Below are 24,727 nucleotides of genomic sequence, written 5' to 3'. Positions count from 1 at the left end.
TTTGAGGAGTGGCGACATTGGCTCGAGGGAGGTAAGCACCGTATTGTGGTCTTGACTGATCATAAAAATCTGATTTACCTCGAGTCTGCCAAGTGGCTGAATCCTAGACAGGCTCGATGGTCTTTGTTTTTTTCCCGTTTTGATTTCGTGGTCTCATATCTTCCGGCTTCTAAGAATATTAAGGCTGATGCCCTCTCTAGGAGTTTTTTGCCTGATTCTCCTGAGGTCCTTGAACCGGTCGGCATTCTGAAAGAAGGGGTGGTCCTTTCTGCCATTTCCCCTGATTTACGACGGGTTCTTCAGGAATCTCAGGCTGACAAACCTGACCGCTGTCCAGTGGGGAAACTGTTTGTTTCTGATAGATGGACTAGTAGAGTGATTTCTGAGGTTCATTGTTCTGTGTTGGTTCCACCTACTCCTGAGAAAGTCTCATGCGGCTCCAAGGTCACCGGATCATAACATATAATATGGTCTGATGAAACCAAAGTAGAACTGTTTGATAGAAACAAAACTCATCATGTTTGGAGGAGACAGAATGCTGAGCTTCATCCAAAGAACACCATACCTACTGTGAAGCATGGGGGAGGCAACATCATGCTTTGGGGCTGTTTCTCTGCAAAGGAACCAGGATGACTGATCCGTGTACATGAAAGAATGAATGGGGCCATGTATTGTGAGATTTTGAGTGCAAACCTCCTTCCATCAGCAAGAGCATTGAAGATGAAACATGGATGGGTCTTTAAGCATGATAATGATCCCAAGCACACCACCAGGGCAATGAAGGAGTGGCTTTGTAAGAAGCATATGAAGGTCCTGGAGTGGCCTAGCCAGTCTCCAGATCTCAGCCCCATAGAAAACCTTTGGAGGGAGTTGAAAGTCCGTGTTGCCCAGCGACAGGCTCAAAACATCACTGCTCTAGAGGAGATCTGCATGGAGGAATGGGCCAACATACCACCAACAGTGTGTGCCAACCTTGTGAAGACTTACAGAAAACGTCTGCCCTCTGTCATTGCCAACAAAATATTGAGATGAACTTTTGTTAATGAGCAAATACTTATTTTCCACCATAATTTGCAAAATAAATCTTACCAAATCAGACAAGGTGATTTTCTGGATTTTTTTTACCCATTTTGACTCTCATAGTTGTGGTCTACCTATGATCTCAATTAATACTTTTTTCCTCACTGTATCTATCTGTCTATCTATCTATCTATTATCTATCTATCTGTCTATCTATCTATTAGCTATCTATTATCTATCTACTATCTATCTATTATCTGTCTATCTATCTACCTATTATCTATCTATCTATTATCTATCATCTATCCATTTATCCTTTCTTTTATGAACAAAATGTGTGTTCAACAAGTATATTTTATTTTTCCTGTAAGAAAAAATAACATGCAGAAGATTTGCAGATTGGTAAAGTAACGACACTTTGTCTCACTACCAGGATTAAACATCTGAGGAATTCTCCATGAAATGCATTTATCTTCTTCATCCCTTCCTTGCATCATAAATATCTTGTTTCTATGTTTACAGGAATGAATCATCCAGAATCCCTCATATATAAACCATGATAGGGAATGTTTTCTTCTGTGACCAACAGCTTTTACTTCTTTTAGTAGTAAAAGACATAACTGGTAAATCAGCCTCTGCCATATTACATTTCTAGCTCCTTACCAACTAAAGACGAAAATGCAAAGATCCAACAATCTACAGTAGATTGCTTTGAAGAAGGGGGTATCAGACTCGGCTGGGGATATGGGCCGCACATAGAAGAAAAATTGAATTTAATGGCCGCAGTCTTGGCAGTGTAAGGGTGGTTTCACACTTGCGTTTTTGTCTGCAGCGTTTTTTGCACAAAAAACGCATGCGTTTTTTCCCTATATTTAACATTGAAAACGCATGCATTTTTTGTACACGTTTGGTCGTGTTTGTAAACGCATGCGTTTTTTTTCTGCATGCGTTCATTTTCAAAAATGCAACCTGTAGTATTTTTTGCGCGTTTTTTTGCCGCGAAAAACGCATGCGTTTTTTCACGGCAAAAAAATGCATTGCTGTCTATGTAAACGCATGCGTTTTTAAGCACATGCGTTAGTTTGCGTTAAAAACGCATGCGTTTTTATAGAAAAAACACAGAAAACACACTGAAAAGCCACCCACCACCATCAAGGTGATAAAGGGATTCAAACCCTAACCCTAACTCTACCCCTAACCTCACCCCTAACCGTTTAATGAACATTTTCTGACAGTCATAGTGCCACATATTTAAGTGCCACGTATCACGTATTTCAGTGCCACGTATTTAAGTGCAACGTATTTAAGTGCCACGTATCACGTATTTCAGTGCCACGTACCACGTATTTCAGTGCCATGTATCACGTATTTCAGTGCCACGTATTTAAGTGCCACATATTTAAGTGCCACGTATCACGTATTTCAGTGCCATGTACCACGTATTTCAGTGCCACATATCACGTATTTCAGTGCCACGTATTTAAGTGCCACGTCTTTCAGTGCCACGATATTTCAGTGCCACGTATTTCAGTGCCACGTATTTAAGTGCCACGTACTGTAAATACTATAACTACGTGGTTATACGTGGCACTGAAATATCGTGGCACGTAAATACGTGACACTTAAATACGTGGCACTGAAACACGTGGGACTGAAATATTGTGGCATTTACGTGAAATGCGTGGCACTTATATATGTGGCACTTATATACGTGGCACTTAAATACGTGGCACTCAGTTTAATATCTGATCCGGTTTCCAAAAACAGATTGAATTGAAATCAGCGCAAGTTGTCTTTTAACCCTTTATGTGTCAGTGTCAGCGAAGCACATTTTAGATGCCAAATGTAGCATTTTGCTTGATTTCACTTGACCATTTGCAACATTTTGTGTGCCTTGCCTGGCCTTGCTTTCACCTATGTATGTCAAGCATTGTATTGCATTCAATATGCAATCAGTCAATTAATTTGTCTTTACTGGTTGCTGCAACAGGTGTGTTGAGATGTAGGCCTGTATTAGGGTGGTTTCACACTTGCGTTTTTGTCTGCCCCTATATTTAACATTGAAAACGCATGCGTTTTTTGTACGCGTTTGGTCGCGTTTGTAAACGCATGCGTTTTTTTCTGCATGCGTTCATTTTCAAAAATGCAACCTGTAGTATTTTTTCGCGCGTTTTTTTTGCCGTGAAAAAACGCATGCGTTTATTCGCGGCAAAAAAATGCATTGCTGTCTATGTAAACGCATGCGTTTTTAAGCACATGCGTTTGTTTTCGTTACCAACGCATGCGTTTTTATAGAAAAAACACAGAAAACACACTGAAAAGCCACCCACCACCATTAAGGTGATAAAGGGATTCAAACCCTAACCCTAACTCTACCCCTAACCTCACCCCTAACCGTTTAATGAACATTTTCTGACAGTCATAGTGCCACGTATTTAAGTGCCACGTATCACGTATTTAAGTGCAACATATTTAAGTGCCACGTATCACGTATTTCAGTGCCACGTACCACGTATTTCAGTGCCACGTATCACGTATTTCAGTGCCACGTATTTAAGTGCCACGTATTTAAGTGCCACGTATCACGTATTTCAGTGCCACGTACCACGTATTTCAGTGCCACGTATCACGTATTTCAGTGCCACGTATTTAAGTGCCACGTCTTTCAGTGCCACGATATTTCAGTGCCACATATTTCAGTGCCACGTATTTAAGTGTCACGTACTGTAAATACTATAACTACGTGGTTATACGTGGCACTGAAATATTGTGGCACGTAAATACGTGACACTTAAATGCGTGGCACTGAAATACGTGGCACTGAAATATCGTGGCATTTACGTGAAATCCGTGGCACTTAAATACATGGCACTTAAATACGTGGCACTTAAATACGTGGCACTTGTATACGTGGCACTTAAATACGTGGCACTTAAATACGTGGCACTTGTATACGTGGCACTTATACGTGGCACTTATATACGTGGCACTTAAATACATGGCACTTATGTACGTGGCACTTAAATACGTAGCACTTATATACGTGGCAACTGAAATATCGTGGCACTTATATACGTATATACGTATATACGTATATAAACGTATTTCAGTGCCACGCATTTCAGGTTAGGGTTAGGGTTAGGGGTAGGGTTAGGGGTAGGGTTAGGGTTTTTTGTTTTTTTCTTGCTTTCTTGTGTTTTTCTATAAAAACGCATGCGTCTAAAAAACGCATGCGTTTTACCACGTTTACATGCGTTTTTTCACACATGCGTTTTTTTTAAAGTGTGAAACCAGCCTTAGATGACATTTTCACATACAACTTTTTGATCATTCTTGGCTTTTTTTTTAATGCCATTCATGGCACGAGTTATGGTACAATTTTATAGCTGCTCACCTTCGTGATGTCCCCATCCTGGTCACCTTCTTGTAGCAATGTTCCCACCTTGGTCACCTTGTTGTAGCAATGTCCTCATCCTGGTCAACATCATGTAGCAATGTTTCTATCCTGGTCACCTACAGTAATTGTAGCAAGGACCCCATCCTGGACACCTCATTGTAACATTGTAGCAATGTCCACATCCTAATGAACTTTTAGTAGCAAAGTCCCCATCCTGGTAACCTTGCTGTAGCAATGTTCAAATCCTGGTCATCTTCATGTAGCAATGTCCCTATTCTGGTCAGCTTCATGTAGAAATGTCCCCATCTTGGTCACCTTCTTGTAGCAAATGTCCCCAATGTTGCCGTTCTTCACATACACATAAAAAAATTCCCTTTCACCTGACCTCTCTCCCTCAGTGAATAGTGACCTCTTCCTCCCGCACAGCTGTGGCAATGCATGGCAGTAAGGTCATATGATGCCGGTATGCCGATGTCAGCTGCCGGCCTCTTATAGGCCATATTCTGGTATTGGTATTGTGGTCAGAGAAATGTTCTCTGCACCGCAATACATTTCAATTCAATACTGAATATTTTCTACACTGTTGTTTTCTAGAAAGTTATCTCAACCCAATGTTGGATTCATATCCACACTGCTCAGTACTGATGTATAATATCTTACATGCTCCTGCATTTTATAAGAGTATTGTGTATCTCAACTTAGTACTGGATACATAGTTATATTGTTCACTACTGATGTATAATGTCTTACATATTGCTGCTTTCTAGTAAGTTATCTCACAACAGTGATGGATTCACAGCTACATTGCTCAGTGCAGCTGTATAATATTCTCAACTTTGCTTTTTTTCATAAGTATACCATTTATCTCACCCCAAAGCTGAATTCACAGCTTCAATGCTCAGTACTTGTATAAAATTTCCTCCAAACTCCTACTTTATAATAACTGAGTTATATCACATAATTATTATTATTATTATTATTATTATTATTATTATTATTATCATCACACCAGTGTTTGATTCACAGCTACACTATACAGTGCAACTGTAAAATATCATATGATATATATTTCTTGTAAGTGTTTTATTTTACACCATTGCTGGATTCACAACTACACTGTTCAGGGCTGTCTACATAATGTCCTTAATGCTTCTGCTTCTGAAGATGGGCTACTTAGAGAAAGAAGAGCTGAAAGCATTCATGTGTGTGTGTGTGTGTGTGTGTGTGTGTGTGTGTGTGTGTGTGTGTGTGTGTGTGTGTGTGTTGGAGACAACACAGCAGTAAGTCTCTACTACTAGCTCAGAGACAACTTAACATTAAATACAGAGGGGGAAACGAGTGAAACAATTTTGATTTATTATTATAATTGTTTATTTTATTTATTTATTTGTATTTATTTGCAAATTGATTTGAGCTGCTTCTCTTTATATGTAATCTAAAGGGAAATTATTTATTGGTGTACACAATAAAAACATTCTATTTCATCTCATCAATTCAGTGAATGCAAAAGAATAATGGCAGCTGTAGAGCATCTCTGTCACTCTGCATCAATTACGCAGCTTTGTCTTGAGAGCTGTTGCCGTTTCTGATAAGTGAGCGCTTTACAGCTAATTCGGATATGCAACAAAACTATGACAAATATAGATTCCTGATTGCTTTACAGGCAGCCTACTGGCATTAATCAGATAAACCTATCCAGTGCATCCAGGATTTCCATGGAAAAGCAATGAAATGATGTTTGTAAAAACTGCACATTCCTGGAATCTGAGTTCATATTCTAATAATTTTGAATTTTTGAGGACTTAATTTGTGAAAATCCAGCGGTGCTACCTTCGTTCTGCGTTTAGGGAGGCTCTTATTGACAGTGGTTCCCTCTTTTGGCATTCCCATCTTTTTAGGAGTTCACAATAAGCAGATCACAAAGTGCCCATCACCTCGCTGGGCACTCGCTCTGTAAACTGCAGTAAGAGTTCAATTTCTTTACAGCGCCTCCGCAGATGAAACTATGTATTACACTCTGCCTTTTTAATTTAAAGGGATTGTCCACTACTCGAACACCATAGTTCCCTAATGTAAATTAACAGCTGCCATACTCAGATTCAGTGTAAGGGTCTTTCCAGCAATGCCAGTGCCTGCGCTCTTGGGGTTATGACTTCCTTATAGTTAGTTATGGGAGAAGGAAGTGAGAGTGAAGCAGCTGCTGATTTTCTGCTGGGCTCTTGTGACATAGCAACGTCACGAAAGCCCCTGGAGAACAGGCGGGTACATCGCTGGAAGGGCGCCAATATAGATGTTATTATTTTACAAATGGCAAAAAAAGTTATTGAAATACTTGGACAACCCCTATAATTAATGGGTATCAAGAGAACACAGCCGGGGAATCATGCAGATCTCACGGTTTGTACCAATTGTAAAGAACCAACACTCCGCAGCCTCCAGTCGACTGGACAATTAGGCAATTGACTGACGAGTGATTAACAAGACCATGGCTCTTTTCACTACTAGGTCAGTTACTGGAGAACTCACCTCTGATTCCATCGCATGTAATATATATATATATATATATATATATATATATATATATATATATATATATATATATATATATATATATATGCCCTGGTACGGTCACTGCCAAATTCCACAATAACAAAATGAACTGCCACCACCACCAATTGTTTATACAGATTGGATACCGGGTTACAGGCAGATTATGGCTTCAGAGGTGCGGTTTACAGAGCAAAAGGAATAGAGCTATTTTATATATTTAATCCAAAAAGTAGGTAGTGTTTATAAAAAAAATATACAAAGATGTTACAAAATGGACAAAACAATAACTCATAAGCAATTCCATAAAATAAAAAGAGATAACAAAATATATGTACAAAATGTTCTGTGTCACAGAAATGGCGTAGATCGTAGTGGAGGGAAACTCTCCTTTTAGGAAATTGGTACAGAACCACATTGAACTTTGTCTTCCATGACTAACAATGACAATAAATTAAAATATGATGTAATTGGGTAAAAACCATGCCCAGATACTTCTCCTCAGTGAGATCATATGGGGGCTGGTCATAGGATGTGGGTAGGATCTCAAAAATGAAGAGATCTCCAACTTTCAGGATATCTTTACACTTGGAAGCTTCAGGCTGGAAGTATTAATGCCACATTTCCGATCATGATTTTAGCTTTCTATAGATAGGAAACGTGGCATATAAAATATTATTAATATTTATTTATATAGCACCATTAATTAATTAATTCATCCAGAACTACAGACACGCTTAGTTATTATCATTTTCCATTTTGACCACCCATCGAGAATTCGGATCAGAGGACCTCCTCTACAAACCCTAGTTGGGTGAATGACAATGAGTTTCTAAAGTATACAACCCCTTTAATAAGTATACAACCCCTTTAATACTAGTGAAAAAAACCCTAATTTAATGTTGTCTTTAAGAATACATATTTATTTTGCCATGCAGTAAGTGCCCTTGTATTTTGGTAGGATTTAGTTTTAACGCTATTCATATGCTTTACTTTTCACGTGCTCCCATGTAGACACAGATCATTATTATTTTTTCTCTCCTTTTTATATTTATACTTTGTGTTTCTACATTGTGGTGACATAACAATCAGAAGATCTTTTGTAATGTCGGGCTCATAGACAATATTTGCCTTTTTCCTGCGAGTGGGCATTGAGAAAGAGAAGACGCGGATTGAATAAAACATTCAAAAGTGAATGTTACGTGGGATACATTGTTATACAGTGCAGCACGCGCAGACACACAATGCAAAGGTTGAGTCAGGTTCTTCCCTTTTTATCTGGTCTCAAATGTGATTTTCATATTGCCCACACCTGTTACTTGCCGCGTGTGAGTTTGAACGAGCATCACATGCTGGAAACAAAGTTGTTTGCCCACAAGTTTGGAAAGGGGTCAACAATTTTGTCAGGACCATTTTGTGGATTTTGTGTGAAATTATGTCCAATTTGACTTTTTTTCCTCTGTATGTTTGGTGTTGTTACAATACACACAAAGGAAATATAACAAAACGTGTGTAAGTGCAATAATTTTCTGAAACAATTTCAAGGGTGCCAACACTTTTACTGTGTATGTTAGCTGGAGAAAAATTCATTTAGAGCGGAAAAATTCTTGTCTGTTTTTGCAGTGGAATAAAGAACCTTTCTCTACCAGGAAAACTTGGAAGATTCTGGAAACCAGGAATGACGGCGATTGTGGAGTGTATCAATACACTTACTGTACATTGCACACTCATTGCTTATGAGTTATTGTTTTGTCCATTTTGTAACATCTTTGTATATTTTTTATAAACACTACCTACTTTTTGGATTAAAAATATAAAATAGCTCTATTCCTTTTGCTCTGTAAACCGCACCTCTGAAGCCATACTCTGCCTGTAACCAGTGTCCAATCTGGTTTCTGGATCTATAGGGTTCCCAATGTTTGGTCCCCCAGTGAACTGCAAGTTACCCCCTACATTTTGAATAATGGATAGCTTGAATTTTCACAACTAACGCTTAAAATAAAAATACTGGGAATCGTTGCCCAGTAGCTACAACCTTGATAATTATAATCCGGAGATTATACAACGCTGATATTTTCTGATGGAAACAAAGGTGAGTTAAACACTGAACACTGCATTATTAGGAAAAAACTAAGGAAGAACAAGCGAATTGTCTGTTAGGAAATGTGCGCTGTATATTAGGCATAACGAGCCGTTCCCGCGGAGGCAGCTTCTGCTTTAATATGTGCTAATTAAAACATTATTCCTGGAGTGGACAGGGAATTGACTGTAGTCTTGCAGACGGAAATTAAGATGCCCAACAGTGTAAAATTATTTTCATCTCGCTGAAAGTAATTTAACAAGAACAAAACACGGGACGTGCTGCGCGTTTGGCTGCATAAACAGATCAGTTCCATTGGAGAAATCTTTATTTTAATATAGAAATTGGCCAAAAAGAACATGAAGCCATTCGCCTGCTCGCAGGACTGTCCATACCTTATGTCAGAGAAGAATTGCAAAATGGAAGCTCCCTCTGAGCTCTTCTTTACCTCTCCATGGCATATGACTCCCTTTTACTACATATTTGGGCTGGATTTAGACCAATTTGCTGAAAGAATGTAACAAGTGAAATTATCTAACAGTTACACACCTGTCCGGAGTATCCCGGGCTCTGCTTCCTTCCCCTGGGCCTGCTGCCCTATACTATGCTCCAGTTGCCAGGTGTGGATCAATTACTTTCCCTAGACCTATTTAACACCTATTAAGATACACACCTGTGTCTTAGGATTGAGACTGCAGGCTTCTATGTTTGGTGTGCTCCATCTTCTGTGCATACTGGGCTTTACTTGCTTCTATAGAATATCAAAAAAATCCCTCTATGTATAAAACAAGGCAGGGCCGGGACAAGAGGTAGGTAGGGTAGGTGACTGCCTAGGTCATTACCTCCTGCCTCCCCAAGGGGGGCACTCTTTGAAGAAAAAAAAACTGACTATGCTGAAAGACTGTGGCCGCCTGGGACCTTCCTCTGGCCACAGGCATTCAGCACAGGGACAGCTTGGACGCAAGCACACAGGGGAGCAGTGTCAGTCACTGACACCACTCCCCAGCCTCTCTGCCCATGCCTCGGCCATCACTCTCTCCCCACACACAAGGCTTCCCCACCCTGATGGAGATGGCAAATGCAGGGAACATTGGAGAGCGTGATGCAGTGACATCATCATGTCATCTGAGAGGAGATGGAGGCTCCACTGGATGGGAAGCCTGGATTAGGTGAGTTTAATTTTGATGGGAACTCCCCTGAATGTTCAGGTCTGGTGGGTTGGGCCTAACAGTAATAAAAATTTGGTTCGCGTACCAGAAGAATACCAGAATCCGGACCTCATTCAGATGAATGGGGGGCCCAAACATCCATTGTTTGCCATACTGTCACTGCATGAGCCAGCAGCGGTGACAGGAGGTAAAACGTTTACTTCCAGTCACAGAGGCGTCAACTGATGAGAGAGTACTACTCCCATCAGCCTACCCCTGCTGAATCTAATAATAGCAAAAGCAGGCGGCGGATGACGGCTATATTCATTAGCCTGAGTCTGCATTATAAATAAATAAAAAACATGACTTGGATTCCCCTCTATTTTTGATAAGCAGCATGGCCAAATTGACAGCTGCGGGCTGCAACCCTCATCTGTCAGCTTTATCATGACTTGTTATCAAGAATAGAGGTGTTCCCAAGCAGTATTTTTTAGTTATTTAAATAAATAATTAAAACAAAACTGCGTCAACCCGCCAGGCTAAAGCAGACAGCTAGAGGCTGGTATTGTCAGGCTGCTAAGGGATATGGATATTGTCCCCATCCTAAAAATAGCTGCCTGCAGCTGCCCCAGAAAAGGCGTATCTATTACATGTCTGGAGCTTTACCCAACTGTTCCCATTTGCACTGTGGTGGTGGCAAGAGAGGTTAATATTTGATGGGGTTGATGTCAACTCTTTTATGGCCGCTAACATCAAGCCTACAAGTTAGTAATGAACAAGCGCCTATAAGATGCCTCTCCATTACTAACCCCATAGTCAGATTCAGAGGTGTAGCTAGGGTTTTGGTCCAGGGGGGGCGAAGCTTCTGAGTGGGCCCCTAACCAGTTAACCTTGATTACAACTCGATGACGCCCCCTAATAGTGGAGGAGAACCTCAGCAGATGACCGCGCTATTACTGAAGATAATCTCTATATAACGACCAACATGGATATTACCACCATATGGTCAGTGGTAAATACCAGTCCTACAGAACATATAAGAGATCACAGCACATTTACAGATAATGTCTTACCGCTGACGTCCTTTATGATGGAATCGTCACTTTTCCCGTCTTTTCCATCTGGCCCAGACCGACACAACTTCTTCCAGCAACGACTCACCTGCCGAGAATACAACAAAGACACATTTCACTTCTCACATTCCAGCCATCACCATCTATTCCTAACCTGTACAAACCCTTCATCCTGCTGATACCCCAATACTGAGCCGAGCTGACGTATGTGTCCCTATTACTGTACCTGATACCCCAATACTGAGCCGCTGCTGCCGTATGTGTCCCTATTACTGCACCTGATACCCCAATACTGAGCCGCTGCTGCCGTATGTGACCATATTACTGCCCCTGATACCCCAATACTGAGCCTCTGCTGCCGTATGTGTCCCTATTACTGCTCCTGATACCCCAATACTGAGCCTCTGCTGCCGTATGTGTCCTTATTACTGCACCTGATACCCCAATACTGAGCCTCTGCTGCCGTATGTGTCCTTATTACTGCCCCTGATACCCCAATACTGAGCCACTGCTGCTGTATGTGTCCTTATTACTGCACCTGATACCCCAATACTGAGCCGCTGCTGCCGTATGTGTCCCTATTACTGCAACTGATACCCCAATACTGAGCCGCTGCTGCCGTATGTGTCCTTATTACTGCACCTGATACCCCAATACTGAGCCGCTGCTGCCGTATGTGTCCCTATTACTGCACCTGATACCGCAATACTGAGCCGCTGCTGCCGTATGTGTCCTTATTACTGCACCTGATACCCCAATACTGAGCCGCTGCTGCCGTATGTGTCCCTATTACTGCCCCTGATACCCCAATACTGAGCCACTGCTGCCGTATGTGTCCCTATTACTGCACCTGATACCCCAATACTGAGCCGCTGCTGCCGTATGTGTCCCTATTACTGCCCCTGATACCCCAATACTGAGCCGCTGCTGCCGTATGTGTCCCTATTACTGCACCTGATACCCCAATACTGAGCCACTGCTGCCTTATGTGTCCCTATTACTGCACCTGATACCCCAATACTGAGCCGCTGCTGCCGTATGTGTCCCTATTTCTGCACCTGATACCCCAATACTGAGCCGCTGCTGCCGTATGTGTCCCTATTACTGCACCTGATACCTCAATACTGAGCCGCTGCTGCTGTATGTGTCCCTATTACTACACCTGATACCCCAATACTGAGCCGCTGCTGCCATATGTGTCCCTATTACTGCCCCTGATACCCCAATACTGAGCCGCTGCTGCCGTATGTGTCCCTATTACTGCACCTGATACCTCAATACTGAGCCACTGCTGCCGTATGTGTCCCTATTACTGCCCCTGACACCCCAATACTGAGCCTCTGCTGCCGTATGTGTCCTTATTACTGCACCTGATACCCCAATACTGAGCCACTGCTGCCGTATGTGTCCTTATTACTGCACCTGATACCCCAATACTAAGCCACTGCTGCCGTATGTGTCCCTATTACTGCCCCTGATACCCCAATACTGAGCCACTGCTGCCGTATGTGTCCTTATTACTGCACCTGATACCCCAATACTGAGCCGCTGCTGCCGTATGTGTCCCTATTACTGCCCCTGATACCCCAATACTGAGCCGCTGCTGCCGTATGTGTCCTTATTACTGCCCCTGATACCCCAATACTGAGCCGCTGCTGCCATATATGTCCTTATTACTGCCCCTGATACCCCAATACTGAGCCGCTGCTGCCGTATGTGTCCCTATTACTGCACCTGATACCCCAATACTGAGCTGCTGCTGCCGTATGTGTCCCTATTACTGCACCTGACACCCCAATACTGAGCCGCTGCTGCCGTATGTGTCCCTATTACTGCACCTGATACCCCAATACTGAGCCACTGCTGCCGTATGTGTCCTTATTACTGCACCTGATACCCCAATACTGAGCCGCTGCTGCCGTATGTGTCCCTATTACTGCCCCTGATACCCCAATACTGAGCCTCTGCTGCCGTATGTGTCCCTATTACTGCCCCTGATACCCCAATACTGAGCCGCTGCTGCCGTATGTGTCCCTATTACTGCACCTGATACCCCAATACTGAGCCGCTGCTGCCGTATGTGTCCCTATTACTGCACCTGATACCACAATACTGAGCTGCTGCTGCCGTATGTGTCCCTATTACTGCACCTGATACCCCAATACTGAGCTGCTGCTGCCGTATGTGTCCCTATTACTGCACCTGATACCCCAATACTGAGCCGCTGCTGCCTATGTGTCCCTATTGCTGCACCTGATACCCCAATACTGAGCCGCTGCTGCCGTATGTGTCCCTATTACTGCACCTGATACCCCAATACTGAGCCGCTGCTGCCGTATGTGTCCTTATTACTGCACCTGATACCCCAATACTGAGCCGCTGCTGCCGTATGTGACCCGATTACTGCACCTGATACCCCAATACTGAGCCGCTGCTGCCGTATGTGTCCTTATTACTGCCCCTGATACCCCAATACTGAGCCGCTGCTGCCGTATGTGTCCCTATTACTGCTCCTGATACCCCAAATACTGAGCCGCTGCTGCCGTACGTGTCCCTATTACTGCACCTGATACCCCAATACTGAGCCGCTGCTGCCATATGTGTCCCTATTACTGCACCTGATACCCCAATACTGAGCCGCTGCTGCCGTATGTGTCCCTATTACTGCACCTGATACCCCAATACTGAGCCGCTGCCGTATGTGTCCCTATTACTGCCCCTGATACCCCAATACTGAGCCGCTGCTGCCGTATGTGTCCTTATTACTGCCCCTGATACCCCAATACTGAGCCACTGCTGCCGTATGTGCCCCTATTACTGCACCTGATACCCCAATACTGAGCCACTGCTGCCGTATGTGTCCCTATTACTGCACCTGATACCCCAATACTGAGCCGCTGCTGCCGTATGTGTCCTTATTACTGCACCTGATACCCCAATACTGAGCCGCTGCTGCCGTATGTGACCCTATTACTGCACCTGATACCCCAATACTGAGCCGCTGCTGCCATATGTGTCCCTATTACTGCCCCTGATACCCCAATACTGAGCCGCTGCTGCCGTATGTGTCCTTATTACTGCACCTGATACCCCAATACTGAGCCGCTGCTGCCGTATGTGTCCCTATTACTGCACCTGATACCCCAATACTGAGCCGCTGCTGCCGTATGTGACCCTATTACTGCCCCTGATACCCCAATACTGAGCCGCTGCTGCCGTATGTGACCCTATTACTGCACCTGATACCCCAATACTGAGCCGCTGCTGCTGTATGTGTCCCTATTACTGCCCCTGATACCCCAATACTGAGCCGCTGCTGCTGTATGTGTCCTTATTACTGCCCCTGATACCCCAATACTGAGCCGCTGCTGCCGTATGTGACCCTATTACTGCACCTGATACCCCAATACTGAGCCGCTGCTGCCGTATGTGTCCCTATTACTGCCCCTGATACCCCAATACTGAGCCGCTGCTGCCGTATGTGTCCTTATTACTGCCCCTGATACCCCAATACTGAGCCGCTGCTGCCGTATGTGTCCTTATTACTGCCCCTGATACCCCAATACTGAGCCGCTGCTGCCATATATGTCCTTATTACTGCCCCTGATACCCCAATACTGAGCCGCTGCTGCCGTATGTGACCCTATTACTGCACCTACTCTGTGGTTCTCTGTACCCTCTAAATTCTAAAGCAGCCCTCTATGATATAGTAATGCCGGGTGCAAGTGCCCTAGAAAACAGAGCCCACATTTTGCCCCCTAGAAAGTAATAATGCCTTCTGTGTGCCCCTTTGATAGTCACAGTAACCTGAGTTCCCCTATTACAATAAGTGCCCACTTTACATTTAATAATGTCCCGAGTTTCCCCCCCCTGTACAGCTCCCCTATACACAGTATAATGCTCTCTGACTGTATAGTACCATAGTACTATACCATAGTATAGTAGTATAGTATAATGTGCCAGATAGTCCTCAATATAGCACAAGGCAGCACCCCTATAGGCAGACCCTGTAGTTTAAAGTAGCACCCCCCATAAGCAGACCCTGTAGTATAAGGCAGCACCCCCCCATAAGCAGATCCTGTAGAATAAGGCAGCACCCCCCATAGGCAGATCCTGTAGAATAAGGCAGCTCTCCCCCTTATAGGCAGATCCTGTAGAATAAGGCAGCACTCCCCCCTATAGGCAGATCCTGTAGAATAAGGCAGCACTCCCCCTTATAGGCAGATCCTGTAGAATAAGGCAGCACTCCCCCCTATAGGCAGATCCTGCAGAATAAGGCAGCACCCCCCATAGGCAGATCCTGTAGAATAAGGCAGCACTCCCCCTATAGGTAGATCCTGCAGAATAAGGCAGCACTCCCCCCCATAGGCAGATCCTGTAGAATAAGGCAGCACTCCCCCCTATAGGCAGATCCTGCAGAATAAGGCAGCACCCCCCCCCCTATAGGCAGATCCTGCAGAATAAGGCAGCACTCCCCCCTATAGGCAGATCCTGCAGAATAAGGCAGCACTCCCCCCTATAGGCAGATCCTGCAGAATAAGGCAGCACTCCCCCCCTATAGGCAGATCCTGCAGAATAAGGCAGCACCCCCCCATAGGCAGATCCTGCACAATAAGGCAGCACTACCCCCCTATAGGCAGATCCTGCAGAATAAGGCAGCACTCCCCCCTATAGGCAGATCCTATAGAATAAGGCAGCACTCCCCCCTATAGGCAGATCCTGCAGAATAAGGCAGCACTCTCCCCCTATAGGCAGATCCTGTAGAATAAGGCAGCACTCCCCCCTATAGGCAGATCCTGTAGAATAAGGCAACCCCCTAGAAAAACACAGTAAAATAAATACTCACCTCTCTAACTCCTTGTTCCAGCGGTGCTTCCTGCTCCTGCTCCCGCTCATCTGACAGCGGGCGCTGGGCGGTGACGTCATCGCACCCGCTGTCAGACGTGGGGGATGATGGGAGGCTACGCTCCTTCCCTCATCACTGCGGTGAGCTGTATCAGCTAGATGCCGCCGATACAGCTCAGCATGCAATGATGGGCGGGGGGCCCACTGCTGGCACCGGGCCCCCCCGCCTGCTCAGGGGCCCCATAGCGGCAGAGCAGGGAGATCCGCAGTATCGTAGCTCCGGGTGGGCCCCCTCAGAGCGCGGGGCCCGGGGCGATGGCCCCCTCTGCCCCCCCGGTAGCTACGCTACTGGTCAGATTGTAAATAAACACACAGCCAGAATAAAGTCCTTTATTTGAAATAAAAATACACACTATTTTATTTTTTTTATTTAAAAATAAATAACAAAGTTATACTCACCTTACGCCCATTCCATTGAAGCCCTCGTCCCCTGTAAAAATCAGATAATAAACAATAATATTCGCTTAACGTCCATTGCACTGAATCCCTAGTCTCCTGTAAAAAACAAATATTAAACCATATTGCTCACCTGTCCGACATATTGTCCAGTGCCATAAATTAAATAATTAAAAAAAGGATTATGATCCCTCTATTCTTTATAACCAGCCATGATAAAGCTGACAGCTAAGTATTGCAGCCTGCAGCTGCCAGTTTTGCCATGCTGGTTATCAAAAATAGAGGGGAACCCACACCATGTATTTATTTACTTATGTATAGGGCAGCTGATGAATACTCCCATCAGACGCTGCCTGCTCTCTCTATTATTAGCGGCAGCAGGTATAGGCTGAGGGGCTAGCTGTGGGGGAGTGACTATTTCTATTATAGTGCTTCGCTATATACATGCAATGTATAAATGTCTGCAGTCTATTATTATTATTTACATCCATCTTCCTCACTGTCTCTATATAAGTTTTTACAGGCTATTACAGAACTGTTATATTTATTACTAATATATGGGCTATATCTCCATTCCTCTCTTTGGTTCTGCATTGACTTGCTTCCACCCCGGTTGGGTTCCACTTCATCAGTCCTGCTGCCCCTCAGATTGCTGTGTGTGTCTAGTCCTTGTGCCCACCATGTTCTGAGACTTAGAGGATCCATCTCACCTGGTCAGAGTAACAGTAACTATTATAAAAGTGAATGTGGGATAGAGAGACAGTGCTGTATAACAGACTACCTCTCTGAGCTGCGCAGACTTGTTTCAAGCCCCTTTCACTCAAGCACCAAGAAGCAAAAAGAAGATTGCACAATGAATGACTTGTCAGGGCAGATGTTAGCATTCCCATTGCTCAAGATGAAGAATAGACAACTAATTTAAATTTCCAGAAAACTCATGATTCAGGACTCGGAGTCCAATTTTTTTTTTATTTTTTAATCTGTACTTTTGCTTTAATTCTTCATCTCACTTGACACCAAAGGTCAGAACAAGAAGTCTGGAAAAAAAGAGGTCACACGGGTCACAACTAGTGTTGAGCATTCCGATACCGCAAGTATCGGGTATCGGCCGATACTTGCGGTATCGGAATTCCGATACCGGGATTCCGATACTTGCCGCGTATCGGATACCGGAATCGGAAGTTCTAAGATTCAAAAAGCAGAAATTCAGCCAATGAGATTGATTCCAAGTGTGGGCACATCCTGTTTAGCATGGAGGGCATGAAACTACTGGCAAGGCTGTGATTGGCTGGTGTAATGATGTCATGATGCAGTTTAAAAGTCGCTGGCGCCATTTTGCGATCACTCTGCTGTGAATTCAGTTAGTGACAGGACGCTGTTTGCTGACTGAGGGACAGTTTAGAGATAGCGATTTGCTTCTTTGTGCTTTCCAAAGGCTAATTTAGCAACCGCTGTGTTCACCTACTATTCACCTTGCTTTTGCCTTGTAGCGCTGTTTTCACAGCGATCTGCAGGGTCTGTGTGTGTGTGTGTGTGAGTGCAGCCCAGTCTCCAGTCTGAGTGCAGCCACATAGGCCATCCATAGTTGGTTGTATTCAGTTCAGGGAGGGTGGTTCATTGCCTCATACTGTTCCTTTTTTTTTTTTTTTTCCCAAGTAGTGTAGTCTGCTGCTAATTTATTCAAAAAAATCCTATTAGTGTCTTTCCACCCGTCTCCAGCTAATTTGTGGAAAAACACTACATAGGATAAAGTAGAGGAGGGTTTTTGGGCCTTGCAGCGCCGTTTACGGCTGTCTGCACGGTCTCCGTGTGACTGCAGCTCGCCCTGTAATCTGTGAGCAGCTGTAGCCTGGTTGTCTCCAGCTCAGGGTTTTTCACTGCGTCATACCGCCAAATCAATTTTCTTTTTTTTCAAAGTAGTGTAGTCTGCTGCTAATTAATTTAAAAAAATCCTATTAGTGTCTTTCCACCCGTCTCCAGCTAATTTGTGGAAAAACACTACATAGGATAAAGTAGAGGAGGGTTTTTGGGCCTTGCAGCGCCGTTTACGGCTGTCTGCACGGTCTCCGTGTGACTGCAGCTCGCCCTGTAATCTGTGAGCAGCTATAGCCTGGTTGTCTCCAGCTCAGGGTTTTTCACTGCGTCATACCGCCAAATCAATTTTCTTTTTTTTCAAAGTAGTGTAGTCTGCTGCTAATTAATTTAAAAAAATCCTATTAGTGTCTTTCCACCCGTCTCCAGCTAATTTGTGGAAAAACACTACATAGGATAAAGTAGAGGAGGGTTTTTGGGCCTTGCAGCGCCGTTTACGGCTGTCTGCACGGTCTCCGTGTGACTGCAGCTCGCCCTGTAATCTGTGAGCAGCTATAGCCTGGTTGTCTCCAGCTCAGGGTTTTTCACTGCGTCATACCGCCAAATCAATTTTCTTTTTTTTCAAAATAGTGTAGTCTGCTGCTAATTTATTCAAAAAAATCCTATTAGTGTCTTTCCACCCGTCTCCAGCTAATTTGTGGAAAAACACTACATAGGATAAAGTAGAGGAGGGTTTTTGGGCCTTGTAGCGCCGTTTACGTCTGTCTGCACGGTCTCCGTGTGACTGCAGCTCTATCTGTTGTCAGTTCAGCCCCCAAAAAATAAATAAATAATAAAGTTCACCAAACACACCAGTTACACCACTTTACATTTCTGTAGGCCACATTAGCTCATATTTGTGTCTAGTCCACACTTTAGATAATTAGTGCTTCTTATACCTGTTAGGAGGAGTTGCTCAGGAATAAGCACACAAATCCGTTAGTACTTTTCTGCTTATCTTTATCAGTCAACCAAGATGAAGAAGGCAGTGAGTAAGGCACGGGGGCGTGGGAGCCGTCGCGGAGCAGGGAGGGGACGTGGGGATTCTGTGCCTGCTGCGGGCACCGGTGACTCATCAGCACCCACTTTCACCAGGCAACAGTCGTTCATGCGAAGCTTTGTGTCCGAGCGCCGTACACCGCTGCTGCGTGAAGAACAAATTGAAGCTGTTGTCGGATGGATGGCAGCTAATGCATCAACTTCCATTAGTGCCACATCCTCTCAGACACAGAGCACTGGAGAGCAGCCATCTGTCTCTTCACCACCTGCCAAATTGCCCAGGCAGACAGAGAGCCCAGGACAGGAGCCGTCTCTACTTCTGTTCTCTGAATCTCTTGGCTTGGAAACAGGGGGCCAGCCAAGCAGCATTGGAGAAATGGAAGAAGAGGCAGGGTGCAGTGATGCCCAACAGCTTTTTCTGTCTTCCTCTGAAGAGGCGGGTGGGCCAGTGGCTCCGGTCACCACATCGCAGGCCGCATCAGCTGATGATGACACTCAGGTGCCACTTACTGGTGCGTGCTCTGCTGCTGAGACTACCCAGGAGGAGCAGTTGGGGGCAGAGGGTAGTGTAGATGATGAGGTCCTCGACCCATCTTGGCGTGAGGGACAGGAAGGTGGTGGGAGCAGCTCTGAGGAAGAGATTCCCCGTACGGCCCAAAGAGGGAGAGGGAGGGGGAAGACTGCGGATCCTGCAGCCTCCGCTTTGGCACCCGTTAGGAGCATGTCTCTTCCAAAAGCCAAAAAGGGCGCTCCCAAGACTTGCAGTGCCTGGTCCTTTTTTGACACAGTTGCAGATGACATTTGCTATGTCAGATGCAACGTGTGTCATCAAAAAGTCAAAAGAGGTCGAAATGTCAGCAACCTCAATACCTCCAACATGTGGAAACATGTGCGCAACAGGCACCCGGCGGAGTTAGAAAAACACACTGAAGAGGTAGGCCAACCAACAGCGGCAGCTACCACCTCTTCAGCTCGTGTTGCCTCTTCCTCTACCTCACACGCAGCTGGTTCGGCGTCCTCCCAGGATCGCCGTGGAAGAACCTCTGCCCCTGTTGTCCAGAGACCCGCTGTAATTCCACCCGCAGCGCCACTTTCCCAGTCATCCACACACTCCCAGCCCAGTCTACAGCCATCGGTAGTACAGGCATGGGAGAAAAGGCGGCCTTTCTCGTCAAACCACCCACGAGCACAGGCTCTGACTGCAGGCATTGCCAAACTTCTGTCACTGGAAATGCTGTCATTCAGGCTGGTGGAGACTGACAGCTTCCGTGACTTCATGTCATTGGCAGTCCCACAGTACAAAGTGCCCAGCCGCTTTTACTTCAGCAGGCAAGCCGTCCCTGCCCTGCAGAAGCATGTGGAGGGACACATAAAACACGCGCTACTGAACGCCGTCAGTAGCAAGGTCCACCTCACCACCGATGCGTGGACCAGTCAACATGGACAGGGGCGATACCTTTCCCTCACTGCCCATTGGGTTAATGTCGTTGAGCCGGGTACAGACCGTGCGAGTGGCGCAGGACGTGTCCTGCCCACTCCAAGGATTGCAGGAATCCATTCTGTACGCATTGACTCCTCCTCTTACACCAGTTCCTCAGAATCATCGCTGCAGGAGCCGTCACAGTCCACCTCCACATGGACCCGTGATGAACGTGTACCTGTTACGACCGACATGAGCACAGCCGTGGCCAAACGTCAACAGGCCGTCTTGAAATTAATTTTCTTGGGGAATCGTAGCCACACAGCGCAGGAGCTCTGGAATGCCATCAAGCAGGAGAGCGATGTGTGGTTTGTGCCAGCGAATCTCCAGCCAGGCATGGTAGTGTGTGATAATGGCCGAAATCTGGTGGCAGCTCTGGGCCTCGGCAACCTCACTCACATCCCATGTCTGGCACATGTGCTCAATTTGGTCGTGCAGAGCTTTTTGAGGGACTATCCGGATCTTGATGCACTGCTGCACAAGGTCCGCCTAGAGTGTGCTCACTTGCGGCGTTCCAGCACGGCAAAAGCGCGCATTGCGGCTCTGCAGCGCCGACACCGCCTGCCGGAACATCGCATCATATGTGACCTACCTACCAGGTGGAATTCCACGTTACATATGTTGGAGCGGTTGTGTGAGCAGCAGCAAGCTGTAATGGAGTACCAGCTGCTTCAGGCGCAAAAAAGTCGCAGTCAGCGCCGTACAGACTTCACAACCACAGAGTGGGCCACTATGAATGACGTCTGCCAGGTTTTGCGTCCCTTTGATTATTCCACGCGGATGGCGAGTGCAGATGATGCACTAGTCAGCATGACTGTCCCCCTTATCTGCCTGCTTGAAAAATCACTGCAAGCGCTAAGGGATGATGTTGTGGAAGAGGTGGAGGATGAGGATTCACCATTTCCATCATCTTCTGGACAGTCAGCGCCACGTGGTTCCTCACAAACGCGTAGGCAGGGGACCGTTTGTGAGGAGGATGAGGAGGAGTCAATGGAGGAGGAAGACATCCGTCCAGAGGAGGGAGTTACACAATTGTCCAGTACTCAGTGTGTACAGCGAGGGTGGGGTGATGACGAGCGGGCAGAGATCACGCCTCCAGCAGGGGACAGCGTTTCTTGGGCAGTTGGCAGTCTGCAGCACATGGTGGATTACATGCTGCAGTGCCTGAGAAACGACCGCCGCATCGCCCACATTCTCAACATGTCTGATTATTGGGTGTTCACCCTCCTCGATCCTCGCTACCGGGACAACGTAGAAAGCCTCATCACACCGTTGAACCGGGAGCGAAAAATGCGGGAGTACCAAGACACACTGGTCAATTCCATCATCTTCTCCATTCCAACTGAGAGAAGTGCTGCTAGTGCATTCCAAAGCAGCTCAGTGCGTCCAGGCCGTGGTGGAGGCTCTGCACAAAGAGGGAGCAGAAGCAGTGCCTCTGCCCAAGGCAAGACCAGTATGGCCGAACTGTGGCACAGTTTTCTGTGCCCGCCACAAAAGTCTACACCATCACAGACGGCTCCAGTCAGCAGGAGGCAACGGTTCCGTCAGATGGTGACAGACTACATGTCTTGCCCTCTTGCTGTACTCCCAGACGGCTCTTCCCCTTTCAAGTTTTGGGTCTCAAAGCTGGATACATGGCCAGAGCTAAGCCAGTATGCATTGGAGGTGCTGTCTTGCCCTGCGGCCAGTGTATTATCGGAACGTGTCTTTAGTGCTGCAGGTGGTGTACTAACTGACCGTCGCATGCGACTATCCTCCGATAACGTTGACCGGCTTACTTTCCTGAAAATGAACAAGGCCTGGATCTCGCCGGAATTTGCCACTCCTCCTCCTGATTGAATAATTAGGTCACTGTATACGTTATCCAGGTCTCCTGTTGTGTTCATCTTTCTACCACCTGAACTTAAATTCCTGGGCTCCAACACCGCCAGTTGAGGCTCAGACGTGCCGTCTGCACAGTCAAAACATACGACCCAGTGTTATTGGGTTTCAGTAATGTCAGCTGATCCCCAGCTGTGTAGCCGGCAATGTGTCATGCGACCGCCACGCTGACACAACAACTGAAATGTAAGGGAATCTGTCCCCCCCCCCCCAAGGCGTTTGTTACTGAAAGAGCCACCTTGTGCAGCAGTAATGCTGCCCAAGGAAAAGGTAGCTATTTTTGTTTAGCTCCTTGCACACGCAGAACTTAACACTTATAAAATGTGTCCACTGATACCGTAAAACCGTCCCGGAGGTGGGACTTTACTTCGTAATGTGACGCAGCCCAGCCGTCATTCCTACCCCCCCGGCGCCGCGCACCGGCTCCTCAGCGTTGTTTTATTCCGTCCTGGAGCCTGCGCTGTTATGTTATCCCGTGGCCAGGCACACTTAGCGCTGCCCGTCTTCTGGCATCATTTGGTGTCTGGATGGCTGCGCCTGTGCGGCCGCGCTGGCAGAGAGCCCGCCTCGCAGTGTCTTCTGATTTAATCCCACTGGGGGCCTGGGATCCATGGACATGCGCAGTGCATATCTGAACCTCCACCTCTCACTCATTTCCCTATGGCTTCTTCAGACTGTTCGGTGTCAGCTGGTCCCTAACAGCATGCCACGGCCGTGACACCGCACAGTCTGAAGAAGCCATAGGGAGATGAGTGAGAGGTGGAGGTTCAGATATGCAGTGCGCATGTCCATGGATCCCAGGCCCCCAGTGGGATTAAATCAGAAGACACTGCGAGGCGGGCTCTCTGCCAGCGCGGCCGCACAGGCGCAGCCATCCAGACACCAAATGATGCCAGAAGACGGGCAGCGCTAAGTGTGCCTGGCCACGGGATAACATAACAGCGCAGGCTCCTTGACGGAATAAAACAACGCTGAGGAGCCGGTGCGCGGCGCCGGGGGGGTAGGAATGACGGCTGGGCTGCGTCACATTACGAAGGAAAGTCCCACCTCCGGGACGGTTTTACGGTTGCAGGGGACACATTTTATAAGTGTTTAGTTCTGTGTTTGCAAGGAGCATGATGAAAAGAGCCACCTTTTCCTTTTGCATCTTTTGTGCTGCACAAGCTGGCTCTTTCAGCTACAAACGCCTTGGGGGGGGGTTAAAGGTTCCCTTTCGACTTTCTCAGGCTTCGGCCTACATTGTGTTCCTCTGCTTTTCCACCTGTCCCTGGGCTCCAACACCGCCAGTTGCCGTCCAGAAGTGCTGTACGCACAGTCAACAGTCCCTCCTCTGTTATTGGGGTTCAGTAACGTCAGCTGTTCCCCTGCTGTGTGTGTGGCAATCCCTCCTACCTCCTCCAACCTCCTCCTCCTCCACCCGTCCCTGGGCTCCAACACCGCCAGTTGCCGTCCAGAAGTGCTGTACGCACAGTCAACAGTCCCTCCTCTGTTATTGGGGTTCAGTAACGTCAGCTGTTCCCCTGCTGTGTGTGTGGCAATCCCTCCTACCTCCTCCTACCTCCTCCAACCTCCTCCTCCTCCACCTGCCCCTGGGCTCCAACACCGCCAGTTGCCGTCCAGAAGTGCTGTACGCACAGTCAACAGTCCCTCCTCTGTTATTGGGGTTCAGTAACGTCAGCTGTTCCCCTGCTGTGTGTGTGGCAATCCCTCCTACCTCCTCCAACCTCCTCCTCCTCCACCCGTCCCTGGGCTCCAACACCGCCAGTTGCCGTCCAGAAGTGCTGTACGCACAGTCAACAGTCCCTCCTCTGTTATTGGGGTTCAGTAACGTCAGCTGTTCCCCTGCTGTGTGTGTGGCAATCCCTCCTACCTCCTCCTACCTCCTCCAACCTCCTCCTCCTCCACCTGCCCCTGGGCTCCAACACCGCCAGTTGCCGTCCAGAAGTGCTG

This window comes from Ranitomeya variabilis, chromosome 4, assembly GCF_051348905.1.
Source record: "Ranitomeya variabilis isolate aRanVar5 chromosome 4, aRanVar5.hap1, whole genome shotgun sequence".
In the NCBI taxonomy this organism is placed as follows: Eukaryota; Metazoa; Chordata; class Amphibia; order Anura; family Dendrobatidae; genus Ranitomeya; species Ranitomeya variabilis.
Note: the sequence above shows the minus strand (reverse complement) of the source record.